Below are 17,822 nucleotides of genomic sequence, written 5' to 3'. Positions count from 1 at the left end.
CTGATTTTTCAGTGATTTTCGTTTTTTGGGCCTGTACTTGTGGCCTTTTCACCAGGGGTATTTGAGTCTAGCATGGGCCTAGTCTTTCTGTGGGCTGTCTTGAACTTAAACATCATGGAGGCCATGGATGGAATGGGATTGTGCTGATTTTGCAGTGTTTTTCGATTTTTGGGGGTGTTCATAGGGAGGGACAGGCCATGTGGCAGGTGGCCATTTTGAGTGCAGCTACAGGCACTGGCCATGTGCTGGCAGGCAAGTGGCCATTTTGAATGCAGGCTTTGTTGTTAGGCCTGCAACCATTTTGCCTACTTTTCAACCTTTATTTATGCCCAGGGGTAGTGAGTCTTGCATGGGCCTAGTCTTTCTGTGGGTTGTCTTGAATTTAAACATCATGGAGGCCATGGATGGAATGGGATTGTGCTGATTTTTCAGTGATTTTCGTTTTTTGGGCCTGTACTTGTGGCCTTTTCACCAGGGGTATTTGAGTCTAGCATGGGCCTAGTCTTTCTGTGGGCTGTCTTGAACTTAAACATCATGGAGGCCATGGATGGAATGGGATTCTGCTGATTTTGCAGTGTTTTTCGATTTTTGGGGGTGTTCATGGGGAGGGACAGGCCATGTGGCTGGTGGCCATTTTGAGTGCAGCTACAGGCACTGGCCATGTGCTGGCAGGCAAGTGGCCATTTTGAATGCAGGCTTTGTTGTTAGGCCTGCAACCATTTTGCCTACTTTTCAACCTTTATTTATGCCCAGGGGTAGTGAGTCTTGCATGGGCCTAGTCTTTCTGTGGGTTGTCTTGAATTTAAACATCATGGAGGCCATGGATGGAATGGGATTGTGCTGATTTTTCAGTGATTTTCGTTTTTTGGGCCTGTACTTGTGGCCTTTTCACCAGGGGTATTTGAGTCTAGCATGGGCCTAGTCTTTCTGTGGGCTGTCTTGAACTTAAACATCATGGAGGCCATGGATGGAATGGGATTGTGCTGATTTTGCAGTGTTTTTCGATTTTTGGGGGTGTTCATGGGGAGGGACAGGCCATGTGGCTGGTGGCCATTTTGAGTGCAGCTACAGGCACTGGCCATGTGCTGGCAGGCAAGTGGCCATTTTGAATGCAGGCTTTGTTGTTAGGCCTGCAACCATTTTGCCTACTTTTCAACCTTTATTTATGCCCAGGGGTAGTGAGTCTTGCATGGGCCTAGTCTTTCTGTGGGTTGTCTTGAATTTAAACATCATGGAGGCCATGGATGGAATGGGATTGTGCTGATTTTTCAGTGATTTTCGTTTTTTGGGCCTGTACTTGTGGCCTTTTCACCAGGGGTATTTGAGTCTAGCATGGGCCTAGTCTTTCTGTGGGCTGTCTTGAACTTAAACATCATGGAGGCCATGGATGGAATGGGATTGTGCTGATTTTGCAGTGTTTTTCGATTTTTGGGGGTGTTCATGGGGAGGGACAGGCCATGTGGCTGGTGGCCATTTTGAGTGCAGCTACAGGCACTGGCCATGTGCTGGCAGGCAAGTGGCCATTTTGAATGCAGGCTTTGTTGTTAGGCCTGCAACCATTTTGCCTACTTTTCAACCTTTATTTATGCCCAGGGGTAGTGAGTCTTGCATGGGCCTAGTCTTTCTGTGGGTTGTCTTGAATTTAAACATCATGGAGGCCATGGATGGAATGGGATTGTGCTGATTTTTCAGTGATTTTCGTTTTTTGGGCCTGTACTTGTGGCCTTTTCACCAGGGGTATTTGAGTCTAGCATGAGCCTAGTCTTTCTGTGGGCTGTCTTGAACTTAAACATCATGGAGGCCATGGATGGAATTGGATTGTGCTGATTTTGCAGTGTTTTTCGATTTTTGGGGGTGTTCATGGGGAGGGACAGGCCATGTGGCTGGTGGCCATTTTGAGTGCAGCTACAGGCACTGGCCATGTGCTGGCAGGCAAGTGGCCATTTTGAATGCAGGCTTTGTTGTTAGGCCTGCAACCATTTTGCCTACTTTTCAACCTTTATTTATGCCCAGGGGTAGTGAGTCTTGCATGGGCCTAGTCTTTCTGTGGGTTGTCTTGAATTTAAACATCATGGAGGGCATGGATGGATTGGGATTGTGCTGATTTTGCAGTGTTTTTCGATTTTTGGGGGTGTTCATGGGGAGGGACAGGCCATGTGGCTGGTGGCCATTTTGAGTGCAGCTACAGGCACTGGCCATGTGCTGGCAGGCAAGTGGCCATTTTGAATGCAGGCTTTGTTGTTAGGCCTGCAAGGCTGCAACCATTTTGCCTACTTTTCAACCTTTATTAATGCCCAGGCGTAGTGAGTCTTGCATGGGCCTAGTCTTTCTGTGGGTTGTCTTGAATTTAAACATCATGGAGGGCATGGATGGAATGGGATTGTGCTGATTTTGCAGTGTTTTTCGATTTTTTTTGTGGTGTATAACTGAACTGATGTTCCTCTCTCTTCCATTGTTTTTAGGTGCACAAGACTCAAGAGAACCACCAGTGCCAGGAAGAAGTCCTGCAGCGGTGTGTGTGTGCAGCATAACGTCACGTGACGTCACGTCTGGCCTCAGACAACTCTACAATTCGTGCAACTGCGGCCTGCTGTCTGACCTGCTCTGAAGAAGATGGCCCCCAAAAAATTTCTCCGTAGCTCCTCTAGCAAGAAAGTTGCTAGTAAGGAGCAGAAGAAGCAAGTTACCAAGGAGGCTGGTGTGCCACCCGCCACGTTTTTTGGGAGCAAAAAAAAAAGTACGCCTGCAGCAGCAGGATCTGCTGGGGACCAAGCTGGGAGCAGCACCCCTGCTCCATTGGGTTCAGTGCCTCCACCACCACGCCAACTTAAGTCAAAGCCCTTGAGTGCTTCAGAGGCAGTCAGTGTACTTCTCCAATCACCATCGACCAGTGATGTTGGCTCATCGCAAGAAAGTAGCAGCAATGTCCCTGAATCAACACAGGTTGTTGTAACTCATCTGACAAGTGTTGAACAACCACAGCCGCAACAACAACACCATGTGCAAGTACACGCCCAAGTACATGTGGAAGGAGAGGCAGCAAAAGGAGATGCGCAAGCAGAGGTGCGTGGAGGGTCACAAGTGCCCACAATAGTTGTTCCTCCCGAAGTAGGGGCACATCAGGAAATCGACAATGAAGCCGAGGTATCATTGGAAGCCACTCCTCCTGATGATCATTCATTGTCTTCCACATCCCTAGCAAGGAAAAGATCAAGGGGGGTGTCTACATCTTCTTCAAGCCCACCTCCTTCTGATGATACGGATCCAGCTTGGAAACCACCACTGCGGTCTGAGAGTGAGGCACACCATGATCTGACAAAGGTACCTAAGCGTAAAAGGAAGGTCGTCCAAAAACTCATACCTATGGAGCGTGATAAGGCTCAACAAGAAGTGACAGATACTGCTGGTGATGAAGCCTCTCACGATGACGACGAGCCAGTCATCACAAAGGTCACTGCAGCCCCACTGGGCATGCAGCAAAGAGACATTTTGACCCTATCCCGAGAAGCTGCTGAGCGTGATGATGATGTCGACGAGGAGGCAATGGAAATGGAAACACAACAATCATTAGATTTAGAGTTAAGTAGTACTCCAACACCTACCGCTCCCATATTTCTAACTCGCAAGAAGGGACCTACATCCACCTCGACCTCAATTCGTGGTGGTGAAAGTGCAAAACGTACTGAAGTTCGGCAATCCACATCCTCCACTTCATCTGGCATTAGCAGCAGGACCACCACCACCAGTATCGCCGCCTCCTCCGGCCCCCAAAGACATTTCAAGTCTGCAGTTTGGGACTTCTTTAGTGTTTGCCCAAAAAATGAAACCGTAGCCATTTGTAGCATGTGTAAGCTTCGAGTTAGTTGTGGTAAGTTGGGTTCCAACTATGGTACCGGAGGCCAGAGAGGTCATCTTGAAAGAAAGCACGCTGTCAAATGGTTTGCGCACCTACAGGCGATCGAGGAAGCCGGAATTGCACGTAATGCTGTTTCATCTGATGATGACGAGGAGGAAGAAGACGATTCAAACACTTCACTTACACCCAGTACCCCTGTCAGCAGCACACCCCATGTGAGCCACACTAAGAGTGTGGGAGAGAGTGAGACATCAATGCGGAAAAGTTCATCAGCGAGCGTAACTGGGTCGAAGATATCATCATCATCCCGTAAATCCTTGGTCCAGGGCAACATTAAAAAGATGTTGTTTACAGAAGCGCAATATGAACGCAACCACCCAATGACGCGTCTGTATAACACTAAGCTGGCTAAAATGCTAGCTCTGGACCTTCTCCCTTTTTCTTTTGTAGAAGGGGTTGGTTTTCTAGAATTAGTGGCAGCGCTCTGCCCTAAATGGAAGGTTCCTAGCCGGTTCTATTTTGCCTGAGTTGCGGTTCCAGCACTACATGAAGATGTTCTGAAGGTGATTGGGGCAGCTTTGCAGAAGAGTGCTGTTCACACTATACATCTGACAACAGACATGTGGACCAGTGGCGCAGGCGCTGATTACATGTGCATCACTGCACACTGGGTCTCTTTTTCAGGGGCTAAAGCAAAGCTAAACACAGGTGTTGACACGAACATTGTTTTTAAAGCTGCTCTGAAACATGCAACACTAGCCATGTTTGGTTTGGAGAAACGTCACACAGCAGAAAACATTTTGGATGTCTTTAACACAAAGGTCCTTAACTGGCTGTCCCCACTAAAACGCCGGGTTGGTTATGTTTCCACGGACAATGGCGCCAATATAGTTAAGGCCATGAGGGACGGTTACTATTTCAGAGTGCCGTGTTTGGCGCACTGTATAAACCTGGTTGTCCAAAAATTCTTGGCTAATAAAGCCAGTGCAGCGTACAGTGTATTGGACACCTGCCGAAAAATGTGCAAGCATTTCAGCCATTCTTTTAAGGCCCGGAAGCAGCTGAGGAGCCTGCTACATCAACGTAAAATGCCAGTGAAAGCACTCATCCAGGAGGTGGTAACACGTTGGAACTCAACCTTCTACATGCTTGAGCGTCTGTATGAGCAGTATACGGAACTCGATCAATATTTCCTTACAGAGGGTACAGAGGAGCTGAGGATGGGTGGGCCGCAATGGAACATAGTTCAAAGCCTGACACGCATGCTTCGTCCTTTTGAGTTCTTCACGCGTGCAGTCACCAAGGAGGACTCTAATTTGGGAAAAGCTATCCCATTGTTGTACATGCTGGAGGACCAACTGAAGGAGGTGTGTTCTGTGTTTGAAAAAGATGACAAAAACCAAGACTCTTTGCTTCTGGCTGAGCAATTATTAGAGCTCCTACAAGGTGATGAACGTCTTAAAAAGATCCACTCAGAACAGCATTACATTTGTGCTACTATTCTGGATCCACGCTACAAATAGGCGCTGGCAGGCCAAGCATTCTTTCCTTTTAATGATGAACATGTTCCAAAGTACAAACGTTGGCTAGCCTTGTCAGCCAAGAGGTTTGAAACAGAACGGCTGGAAATTGAAGGAAATGGCAGTACATCAGCAGGCCATCCCCAGTCAAAACAATCCACTTCTGCACCTGTGGCTGTGGCACAAGTGACCTCTCAGCCGTTAAAGACACCGGCAACCGGATCATCTGCACGAAACACAACAGAAACATTGGAGGCTGAAGAGGATTGGCTAGCTCTGCGTGGGTTTGGTTCTCAAAAGGTCAGAGGAACAGCAAGAGCTAAGCAAAGTGGAGGAACCTTGGAAGAGGACCTTGAGTCGATGGTGAAGGACTATCTGAATGACTCAACAGAGGTCTATGTTAATTCTAACCCATTGGCGTATTGGCATGGGAAAAAAAATTGTGGCCACAGCTCACCAACCTGGCTTTAAACTACTTGTCTTGCCCACTCGCAAGTGTGTCTTCTGAACGGGTTTTCAGTGCTGCTGGTGGCATTGTAACTCCCAAACGGAGCCGCCTCTCGCCCAAAAATGTGGAGAGGTTAACAATGATCAAGATGAATCAGCACCTCATACCACCAGATTTCAGAGTACGAGAAAGCATGCCGGATGAAGAGGAGGTGGCCAGCAACATAGATGAGGGAATTTCTACTCTGTCAGGTGACACTGAGCTCACCCTGCCTGAATTCGCAGAGTATGATGACGAAGCCTTATTCTTATTCCTGGACCGTGATACCGAGCCCTGAAAATGAGACAACGAATCAATAACTTTCTTTTTCGTCCCTATTCACTTTTATTCCTGTCTGTCTGTCTTTCTTTGTTGTGCACAGTTAATATATTTCAAACTTAATCAGATAATCACAAAATCAAGCCCATCAGCAGAACTGTCTTCACTGGTTTGCTAATTGATTTGAAGTTGCCGCAGTCTGCATTCCTCAGGTTCACAATTTCAGAAGAACATGCTCCTCTATCCTCCTCCTCCAGACTCCTATTTCCATCAAACCAGAGGGCTGGTTTACGCCCAATGAAGAAAGACTCAGCACTTGTGGGGGTGTTGTTGTACCTCTTTGCAGGTGAGTTGACGGCTCTGGGGCCATTGCTGGGAAGCTCTAATACCGGATAAAAGTGTTTTGGACCAAATCCCAGGCGGAAAATTATTTGTGTTTTTGATGACTTGCTTGCCTTTGAGGTGCTCTTAGGGGGGCTTCCTGGTGTTTGCGGGTGAGTTTCGTGGTCTGGGAGCACTGCTGGGACACTCTAATCTTGATTGCATTTGCTTTTCAGGAAATCCGTCGTGGCAACCCCGACTTATGGCCTAGCTACGCAGCGCGTTTGGACCGAAGGCCGAGAAATATTGCAAGTATGAGATTTTGCTTTTGGCCTGTTTGGGGGTGTTATGCTTCTTGGCGGGTGGGTTGGCGGGTCTTGGGGCATTCCTGGGAAGGTCTAATACCGGGTAGAAGTGGTTGGGACAAAATCCAGGCCGATTTTTTTTTTGGCTATTTCTGACATTTTGCTCAATGTAGCGTTTTCGTTGGCCTGTTCTGGGGCTTCCTGGTGTTTGTGGGTGGGTTTCGGGGTCTGGGCGCAATGCTGGCTATATATACTTTACTTTGCAAGAGGTTTGAAGCAAATCCATGGTGGCAGAGGGGAGTTAGGGCCTAGCTGCAGAGCGCGCGCGGAGTGATTTGGGAAATTTGTGAAAAATTGACTAAGTCCCCATTTTTGTACTTTTGCTCTTTGGCTGTTTGGGGGTCTTCTACTCGTTTTCTCCTGGGTTGACGGCTCTGGGGCCATTGCTGGGAAGCTCTAATACCGGATAAAAGTGGTTTGGACCAAATCTCAGGCGGAATTTTTTGTGTGTTTTTGATGACTTGCTTGCCTTTGAGGTGCTCTTAGGGGGGTTCCGTCTGTTTGTGGGTGAGTTTCGTGGTCTGGGAGCACTGCTGGGACACTCTAATCTTGATTGCATTTGCTTTTCAGGAAATCCGTCGTGGCAACTCCGACTTATGGCCTAGCTACGCAGCGCGTTTGGACCGAAGGCCGAGAAATATTGCAAGTATGAGATTTTGCTTTAGGCCTGTTTGGGGGTGTTATGCTTCTTGGCGGGTGGGTTGGCGTGTCTTGGGGCATTCCTGGGAAGGTTTAATACCGGGTAGAAGTGGTTGGGACAAAATCCAGGCCGATTTTTTTTTGGCTATTTCTGACATTTTGCTCAATGTAGCGTTTTCGGGGGCCTGTTTGGGGGGCTTCCCGGTGTTTGTGGGTGAGTTTCGTGGTCTGGGAGCACTGCTGGGACACTCTAATCTTGATTGCATTTGCTTTTCAGGAAATCCGTCGTGGCAACCCCGACTTATGGCCTAGCTACGCAGCGCGTTTGGACCGAAGGCCGAGAAATATTGCAAGTATGAGATTTTGCTTTTGGCCTGTTTGTGGGTGTTATGCTTCTTGGCGGCTGGGTTGGGTTGGCGTGTCTTGGGGCATTCCTGGGAAGGTCTAATACCGGGTAGAAGTGGTTGGGACAAAATCCAGGCCGATTTTTTTTGGGCTATTTCTGACATTTTGCTCAATGTAGCGTTTTCGGGGGCCTGTTTGGGGGGCTTCCCGGTGTTTGTGGGTGAGTTTCGTGGTCTGGGAGCACTGCTGGGACACTCTAATCTTGATTGCATTTGCTTTTCAGGAAATCCGTTGTGGCAACCCCGACTTATGGCCTAGCTACGCAGCGCGTTTGGACCGAAGGCCGAGAAATATTGCAAGTATGCGATTTTGCTTTTTGCCTGTTTGGGGGTGTTATGCTTCTTGGCGGGTGGGTTGGGTTGGCGGGTCCTGGGGCATTCCTGGGAAGGTCTAATACCGGGTAGAAGTGGTTGGGACAAAATCCTCGCGGAAAAGCCTTTTGGCACTTTTTGTAACTTAGGGTTCGTAAGGGTTAGCCCTAGCAGCAGGATTGCATGTGTTTCGGGGTGTTCTCTCTTAGAGCACTCGTGAGAATGTGTAATTTTGGTTGCAAGTCATTTGAAGAAAATCCATGGTGAGAAAGGGGGGATTTGGCATAGTTAAAGAAAGCCTTTGCCACTATTCTTAACTTAGGGTTCATTAGGGTTAGCAGTATTTCTATTGCATGTGTTTGAGTGGGGGGATTTCGAGTCTTGGAGCGATGCTGGCTATGGCTAATTTTGCTTGGTTGCTTGCAAGTGGTTTGACTGCAATCCACGGTGGGTAAGGGGTAATTAGGAAGGGGGTACTTCGGCCTACTTTTACTTTCAAAGTAAGTTTTGTCACCAGTTTTCTGCTAGGCCTCGTTTTTTGAGATTTGATTGGGGGTCTTCTACATTTTTCCGACTGGCTTTAGTAAGGGTCTGGGTGGGAGCACTGCTAGGAAGATCTAATTTTGTTCTAAAACACAGTTTACAGTACACCTAGCTTGAGGGGAAAGATCCGCTACATTAATTTGCCCATACTTATTTATCCTTCAAAAGGTGACTCAGACAGAGTACGCACTTTCAAAAATATTGTACTGTCTACTAGGAAAATCAAATTGTGACTTTTTGCACTCCACAGCCTACATACCTAATATTTATTTATCAGTGGTGTTGTAATATTATATCACTTCCTGTTGTTCGTTGAATAATTACAGGCCGGGTTTCAGTCTCTGCAATGGGGAAAAAAGGATGGAGTCAGGCTTCACAGTAGCGAGCCACAATTCAGCATCAGGCAGGCAGTGGACAGGGTGTCTTCTGGTGACCAACATCGATGGACGAAGCGTCGGCTGCAATGGAGGAGTGCCGCTAATAAGAGGATTTTTTTTCTGCAGGCAACTTACTTACCACTTCCAACAGGACCACTACAACCACATAGATACAGTATCCCTTGCCTTTTTCTCTGACTGTGACTGCATTTCTTGGATCTCTCTCTGCTTCTAAATTGATCCCTTAACACATCACTTACTCCACTCCACTATCACATCTGCACCACACATAGTCATTTGTAAGTGCTCCTACGTAATTCGCAAGTCGCAGCACGCCCCAGGCCGTAGAGGACTGGGATGGCCCCAATGATGAAGCATGTCACCAAGGGGCAACCCTGGTGAGTGAGGGGACACCTAGAAAAAAAGCAATTTCTCCTTTTCTATCTACTAAACCTTCCAGACCTACCCCACTGAGTGTTGTTGTGAATGGATTTATAGTGACCAGCAAGGCTCTCGGGTATCTGGCTACAGAGACCTTATGTTGAATATCGTTATCAATAATTCCACACAGGCCCTGTACTGTCGCATTCTTTCTTCCACAGTTGTCGAAAGTACTACTTACTTTTCACTGACATGCATGCAGTAGTGCATGCACTTTCAAAGATTGATGGATAGGTTTGTACCCAAAGATTTGTTTATGTTCACAATTGTTTGTCTATGCTGTGCTATTTTTTCTTGTCTCCCAAAACCTTTCCCAAAAACCCCAGTACCCATCCATTTTTCAAACCCTAACCCTCTTCCCCCGGGCTGTGTGGTTTTGATTGATGTGTGACTAAATTACAGCAATAAATCCACACACTTGCTGGGGAGGATAAGGTGATAGCAACAGGCTGGTGAAGAAATCCGAGGATATATTCTTACTCTGCTTGACAAAGAACCATTGCTAATGTGAAAGAACTTCAACCGAATTAGTAGTTATACTTTACCATTTGTTAGGCTACAATGTGGCACTGTTCTACTGTACTTCTGTTACCTGCTATATTCTCAGTTGTACCGTTGAATTGGTCAGGAGGACAAACCAGATTTCATTTTCTTTTTTTTCATAGGCATGCAACTGCCACTGTGTCACACCACTAGTACCACCGCTATGAGGAAATTTTATCGGACCAAGATTGCCAACCTTATTCGCTGTTTCCCGTGGAGCCAGCCCTGGGTCTAGCCCTACTTTCAAACACAAATTACAGGTAAGATAAGCGTTTGGTGGTTTGGGGGTATAATGGAGTATTAGTAGGAGAGACGAGAGACTGAAGGTAGTACTACTAAAGTCCTAGGACTCTTGGATTCACTTCACTTAGTCTGTGAGAGGCACTTAGTGTTGAAAACATTTGGGCATTTACACTTAAAGGAAGAAAATGGAACTAAACTTTCAGGAAAACAAAGTCACTGTTAAACCCCCACCCACCAGGCAAGCAGTAAGAAACGGGTATGCTCAGATAAAGTTTGAAAAAGTATATTTATATCCCTAACAAAATAATCTCCCGCAAGACCCTCCCTAACCCCAACGATTGTCCTTCAAAAGTCCCCAAAAACCCAACTCCCAATTCCCACCCCCCAAAAGTCTCTAAAAAAGGGGCAAGGGACACTATGGGTGGATTCTGTCAACTTTTTGGGCCAGGGCATCATGCTCCTGGCGGAGCAAGGCGTGCTCTACGCGGAGCCCCTCCAACTGGTTGGAAAAGTGGTGGAGCTCCTGCTGGAGGCGGGACACCATCAGGGTACTGCGGCGCAGGCGTGCCTTCAAAACCTTGTAGGTGCAACGGCTGTGAGAGGAAGTTGTAGCTGTTGTCCTTGCTACTCGGCAGTGGCGTTTGGCTTTGGCAGCCCGGCTCAGCCTGGGTGGACCACTGTGCTGGGTGGCACTGGCAGCCCGTGGGGGAACGGAGGCCGATGCAGACGACGTAGTTGTTGTGGTCGACTGCACACTTTCTTCGTCCTCCAGGGCCACCAGCCGCCGATATTCGGCCACAGTGGCATCAATCCTCCGTTGCTGGGCCGCTCTAGCCAGCTCCTTCCTCCTTGTTCGTTTGGAAGGAGAACCTATATGAAGAAAGAAAGACATAGTCTGTAACCAATGCTCTTTAAGATTAACTCAATCATTCAGCAGAAATTTGTGTTGCACTACAACTAGCAACTTGCAAACGCATTACATAACTATTGAGGCCAGTATCTATCTAACCTCACACTTCTTCATCCTTGCTCTAACATTAGTGGGAGTTTAAGGAACAAATTCTACGAGCACTATGGACTTCCATTGGAGTCGACTATGAAAGTACACCAGTCTTATTCTTCTTCTTGTCTCTTGTTTTGGAAAATTGGTACGTTATCTTCTGCAAGCCGGCATAATGCCAGCGCAGTAAACTTGCACCCGAGAAAAAGAGACGCACGCCATGAGGAGTGACCTAGACTTGCGTTGCGTTACTGTACCCGTCCAGTAAATGCAGGTGGTGAAGCTCTTACTTTTCTATTACGGGTGGCACTGAGAATACTCTGTTACAACTCAAGGGCTACTGCTTAATTAATTTAACTTTCACCCTACAGTGGAAATGAGTACTAGAAATGGAAAATTGAAGAAGATAAATACTCTGATTATCTATCACTTCACATGGGATGTTTTTGCTTATATATGGGATGACTTTAGGTGCTTTGCTTTTTATTGAGTGACCAGTGATACATCCACACATGAATGACTGAGTATTACTAAACTTATTAAGAGAGGTAGGGAGTGGCCACCGTAATAACCGGATCTATGCAGTGCTTGCAATACAAACTACTGCTACTATTGATGGTAGTATTTGGACAAAATTAAAAGTTCTTTTCCTTGCCTTTCCTACACTGGAACGGACGTGCGGGTGCAGTGTTACATGCTCTTCAAAGTTACACTTAGTTCATCCACTGACCGTCTACTCTCTCTAGATCATGGGTACTCACAAACTTTCTCTCAGGGGCTACATTTACAGTGTAGTTTGGGGCCGAGGGCCGCACTGGTGGGGGTGGAGTCAGAGGGGGCGGGGCTAAAGCAAAACGATAACTTGTGACCATGAGGTTGCACACAGGTCCCTGCAGCAGATGCCCTCATCCACTGAGCCACCAGACCCAGCATTTACATACATCTCTCTCCCTCCTGCTCTCCCTCTTGCCCTCCCTCTCCATCTCTCTCTCCCTCCTGCCCTCTCTCTCCCTCCCCCTCTGTCATCTCACTGTGTGTGTGTCTATCTGTGTCAGCCTTCAGCCCGGGTTGAGACCGCTTCCTCAACGCGCACACACAGACAACAACACCAAAGTAATTAACAGGTCTTTAAAAGACCATTAACATATTATTGAGGCTTTGTTTGTTGTAGCGCCCCTGCTTCTCCACCCTGACAATCACTGCTTGCCCGGCCCCACAGAGCAGAGGCTTTGTTCTATTTCACCTCTTTGTGGCCTTGCATCTCCACTCTGCTCTGTGGGGGCCGGGGGAGCAGTGATTGTCAGAGTGGAGATGCAGGGGCGCTAACAGGTGAAATACAAAAAAGCCTCTGCTCTGTGGGGGCCGGGGGAGCAGTGATTGTCTGCAAGGTCTGCGCACCGCCAAGGAAGGCTTGCCGGGCCACCACCGGCCCGCGGGCCGTACTATGAGTACCCCTGCTCTAGATACACATATGCTATCTAAGAGTCAGATAGTAGCATGATCCAGGTATATGGACACATACAGTTTCTGTGTCACCCACCCAGGCTGTTGTCCTTCCACCCATCATTGCTTCATCATTCACCCAGCCATGCATCTCATATTCTTGCCTTCCCAGCTAGTCTTCAATCTCAATAAGTAAGGAATATATAAGAGCTTACCTCTGTCCGCCACCATCACCGTCTCAACTCGCACAGCCGCCGCCTCCTCCCCTGAAGAATCGCCCTCCGCCTCCGTGTCGAGCACCACCACCTCCACACTGGCCCCGCCACCAGATGTTCCACCTACATTTAAGAATGTTAGAATAAAGCACTTACTAGTCTTTGGTCTAGGAATGAAGACATGTGAAAACAATGTAATTTGTGACTGTCTACGTTAAAGTTAAAAAAAATGTCCCTTTTTCCAGGGAAGGTTGTCTTGCTGCACTTTTTGGCACAACTGATGAAGGCTGTTTTTTTAACACGCACCATTTTTCTCCACACAGACAGAAGATGGACTTCTAACAACAAGATCAAGTTGAAACCAGGTGAGAGCTCAGCTCGACCACAAGAAATGTCTTCAATTAATCGTCAGCACTAACCACTTTTCCATTATCAGTTAAACGTTTAGTTTTATTATGACTTCATTTTAATAAATGTGTTTACTTTTAATAAAGCTTTTAAACTTAAATACAATCTGTGTTTTTTGGTCCAGACTAGAGTGACTGAGCGAAAGGTTTTGCAATTTTTGCAAGCATGAGTCCAGATAGAACACTTCAAAAGACATTATGGACAATCCCAGAGGACTGCACTAAGTTGATAGAGCTATTGTTGACTAGAATCATGGGAGTTTCGCCAACCGTGCAATCTTAGTTAGCTACACAGACAGACTAATAAGAATAATCTAGTAATACCACAGGGAGTCATAGTAGAGGCAGGATAAGAATTTAGATACAGTCTACAAGAAGAGCAAAGACAATTTTGAAAAAAGTCAAATGAGGAACGCTAGGAAAAATAGGTACTAGTCTAAAATGAAAACTTACTGGGGCCAGCAGAGGAGCCCTCGCCTGCCCGATCATGGCCCTGTTGAACAGCATCCGCCGCCTGCTGCTCCTGTGTCCTCCTCTCGCCCCTGGGGGGAGCTGACGTACAACATGAAAGAAAGAACGGAAAACATGGATGATTGTTGCTTGTCAATGTCAACCAAATCAAACATTTCAAAAGAACAATAACAAAATATTTCCGCGAAATTATATTGATTAGGGTTAGTTTTCATTTATTTGCGGACCTGTGACTTCGAAAGTCACGTAACTCACTAAACAAAGTACTGAAACGTTCACCTAGGACTGGCAGGCAGCAGTCCGCAGGCAAGACGCAAAGTGACAGACAAACTCCATTGTGATTTCAGTCAGATCAGTGACAACACTAACAGTTGCCTGCTACATTACCAGTCATTTAAATAGTCAAACTATCAATCCACCGCCACTATTTTTCTTATTGTCAGGGGTACAAAGGAAGGGGCAGATTTAAGCCCCTTGCGGCTCTTTTGCGCCGTTCTTGCGTGACTTTTGTGACACAGCGGCTAAACAAAAAAGGGCGCCATGGTGCGGCGTATAATATTATAACAACGTGACGCATTTGGGAGATGCGTCCCGTTATAAAGCCCTGCGCCATCAGGGGGCGTTCCGGCGCAAGGGAGGGCATTCCTGCGCTGGAACACATCCTAAAAGTGGCTGAGGGAAATCTACAAAATTTCAATCAGTCACCTTTAGGACAATGATGCGTCACACAAACCCTGCACCTGCTTGAAGCAGACGTACGGCTTGACCCAGCATTGGGGAGATAGGGTACCCCAGAGCATTGCTGGAGCTGCGCCATCGTTGCGACGCAACTCCAGCAGTAAAGCTTCGGTGACGTTTTGGGCCCATGGTGCGCCGCATTGCAAATACGGCGCACCATGTTTGGTGGTGGTAGCGGGCCGCACAATTAATGGCGCATCCCTGCTACTTTGCAGGGATGCGACGGTAATTGCAATTCTGCCCCTTAGGGGCATACTTACTTACGCGTTCTGGCGCCTCTCCAGAGATGCGCCAGATCAAATGCGTCACGCAAAACTACCCTTGCGACACGGCAGATGCGCCTCATTTACAATGCGGCGCGCCCTGGCGCAAGGGTAGGCACTTGCGTGACGCATCTCGTCACGTAAGAGCGGCGCATCGCTGGAGTCACGTCGCCAACGCAATGCAACTCCAGTAATGCTCATGGCCACCCAATACTTAACATGCTGTGTCAGTCCTTTCGCCTGCTTCGAGCAGACATAAGGAATTGAATTGACGTAGCAGCGTCGCAGAAGTGCCTGCGTTAAATCTTGTAGATTTCACGCAGGCAATTTTGCGAGGCGCACAGCTGCCGGACCGCCCACCCTGCGTACTAGGAACGCACCCATTGTGGTGCAGGCCCATGGCTTTATAATATAACGTGACGCATCTCCCTAGATGCGTCATGCTGTAAATGACTCGCAGGGATGCGGCACGTTTACGCCGCTGTTGCGTCACGCAAGGCAACGTAAACGTGGCGCAAGGGGCTTGTAAATGTAATCTGCCCCCTAGTGTCTAGCATTACGCAGTTCTGTAAAGTACACTCATACATAATAGTTACTCAGGCCAATGAGACCACGAAATAGAAAACAAATAAGCATAGTAGCAACGCCACTGAGAAGGAGAGCAGTGCACCTGAAATGCACAGAAGATATTGAGATATAAGTTAACTACAATGTAATAGTCATCAGCGGCATTATTGGCTTGCTCCATGTAAAAAACAAATATTTGCAATACAACAACACAGAGCAGGAGAAAACATCATAGTAGTGAGTGATTAAATGGCTACTACTACTCACCAAGCCCGGGGATCTCCAAGCCGAGCTGGTCCAGCAGGTCGCGCTCGCGGTCCAGGAGGTCCGTCCAGCGATGGGTGACCTGGCTGTAGGTGCGCTGGACCCCGTAGAGGTGGGATATGGCCCATCACACCTTCTCCCACCGCTTCCGGTGCTCCCGCATGTTGTAGCCGCCGGCCGCGATCCTGCCGCCTCCCGCGATGGTCCTGGGCAGGCGGCGCTGGACGAAGTAGACCAGCGCGCCCACTTCCTCCGGGATGAATATCTCCCGTTGCGTCACCTGCTTCCCACTCAATCTCCCGCATGCTGTCCTGGCACTGGGTCCAGCACTACTCCCCGCCGCCGCTGTGGCCCTCAAGTGCCTGGGCAGCTTCACAGCGCCTGGCTTGACCATGATCTGGGCAGGTAAGGTAGGAAGAAGTAGGAAGAAGTAGAAAATTAAGAAAGAATAGTATAGGGAAGAAGAAAAGAAAAGAGTTTAAAAAAGTAGTTTAAAAGTAAAGAAAAATAGCAGAAAAGACAAAAATATACAGCTAGGAAAAGAGAGGGATAGCAAAATCGAAAAAAAAAAAACTGAAAACAAGCAAAGGATGGCAAAGATACCAAGAGGATTAAACACCATGCCCAGACACAGGAAATGAATGAAAAACAAGATGGCCGGCGCCCGTTCACGAGCGCGAAAGTAAGTTCGCGCGAGATTTTCCTCGCGATCTCGTGCGAACCTCTAGATTTCCCGCGCGATCTCGTGCGAACCTCTACTCGCAATGCGCTTACTGCGCGAGATTATACATAGCGGGCGGAAACGGAAATACGTCACGCAAACAAAATGGCCGCGCCCGTACTCGACCTTGGGGTAAATTCGCGTGTTGCACTGCAAGCGGCTCGCAAATACTGCAAAAAAACTCGCGAAACAACAAGCCGCAAAAAAATAAAATGCTCATTCGCACGAATTGGCGGCTTCCGCGGTCGGTTTCGCACGACGCCGCGCCCCGCGAATAGCGCGAAAAAACCGAAAAACGATTTCAGCAAAAGCAAAAGCAATGAGCAGGTGCAAAAGGTCAACCTCATGATTTGTAACGATTCCTTGTAGTGCTTCCTGAGGGGGCCCTCCAGAATTCGGTTGCCTGCTTGCAACTATTGTGTGACCCTGCTCTGACCTTAACTGTATGCCACAAAGGTCCTGATTTACAGCTAAAGGAGCAGACAAGCAGGTGCCAGGCTGGAACTTGAAATTCTTTCAGTGACACATTAATTAGCCCCTAATTCATTATTGTCAGTTGGGGCAGGGCAGGTGTTGTTAATAAACTAACCCCAAATTAATTCATGTCAGTTCAAGCAGGGCAGGTGGGCTTGCTTTCCCCCCCCCCATCTTCTACAGTGATGATGAACCAGAGGGTGGCATTGATGTAACAGAGGGTGGCATGGGTCAAAGAGAGGGTGCCAGTGGTGAAACAGAGGGTGCTGGGAGGCTGTGATGATGAACCAGACGTAGAAACAACATAGTCGCGACCGTTGCGAGCCGACAAGTAAGTTCGCAATTGCGAACTAGTACCAAATCCTCGCGAACTGGTAGAAACACTTGCGAACACAAAAAAAAAAAAATCCGCAAATTCGCGAGAATTTGCCGATTTTGCGGATTGCGAATTCGCAAATCCGCAAAATTCACGAACGCGAGATTCGCAAAATTCGCCCATGTCTGGTAATTATACAAGCCCCTATAGTGAGTGACCCACTGTTCTGGGAGGATGTTAGACCCTATCTCCGGGGTGTCGTTTTCCTGGAAAGTAGGTTTGTTAATTATTCTCCAGAATCCGGCTATATCCCTTTTTCCCCCTGCTTCTCTTAAGTCTGCCCACGCTTCTCCCTGCAGGGCAAGTTTCCTCCTCTTGGTCTCTTTCTTATATTTCTCTCTACACACCCTAATTTTTTGGGGATCCCTGGGTTTGGATTTAAGGCTGCTTTTGAGCTCCCTCAATGCTTTTGAGCAATCTCTGTCGAACCATCGAGGATTACCATGGTTCCTTGTGGGCGCACTAGTTTTTAATAAGCCATCAATCAGATTAGCAATCTGATCGAATGCTTCAAGTAGCCTTGAGCCTTGAACTTCTGTGTCTAAACAGTCAT

At 47.6% G+C, this 17,822-nt stretch overlaps 1 pseudogene; it reads left to right on the top strand.

Moving 5' to 3' along the window:
- Window positions 1-2,613: 2,613 nt before the first annotated feature.
- Window positions 2,614-17,822, top strand: part of LOC147707379 (uncharacterized) — a 75,224-nt pseudogene continuing 60,015 nt past the window's right edge.

Source organism: Lissotriton vulgaris, chromosome 6 (genome assembly GCF_964263255.1).
Source record: "Lissotriton vulgaris chromosome 6, aLisVul1.2, whole genome shotgun sequence".
Classification (NCBI taxonomy): Eukaryota; Metazoa; Chordata; class Amphibia; order Caudata; family Salamandridae; genus Lissotriton; species Lissotriton vulgaris.
Note: the sequence above shows the minus strand (reverse complement) of the source record. Positions and strands in the feature narration are given on the sequence as shown.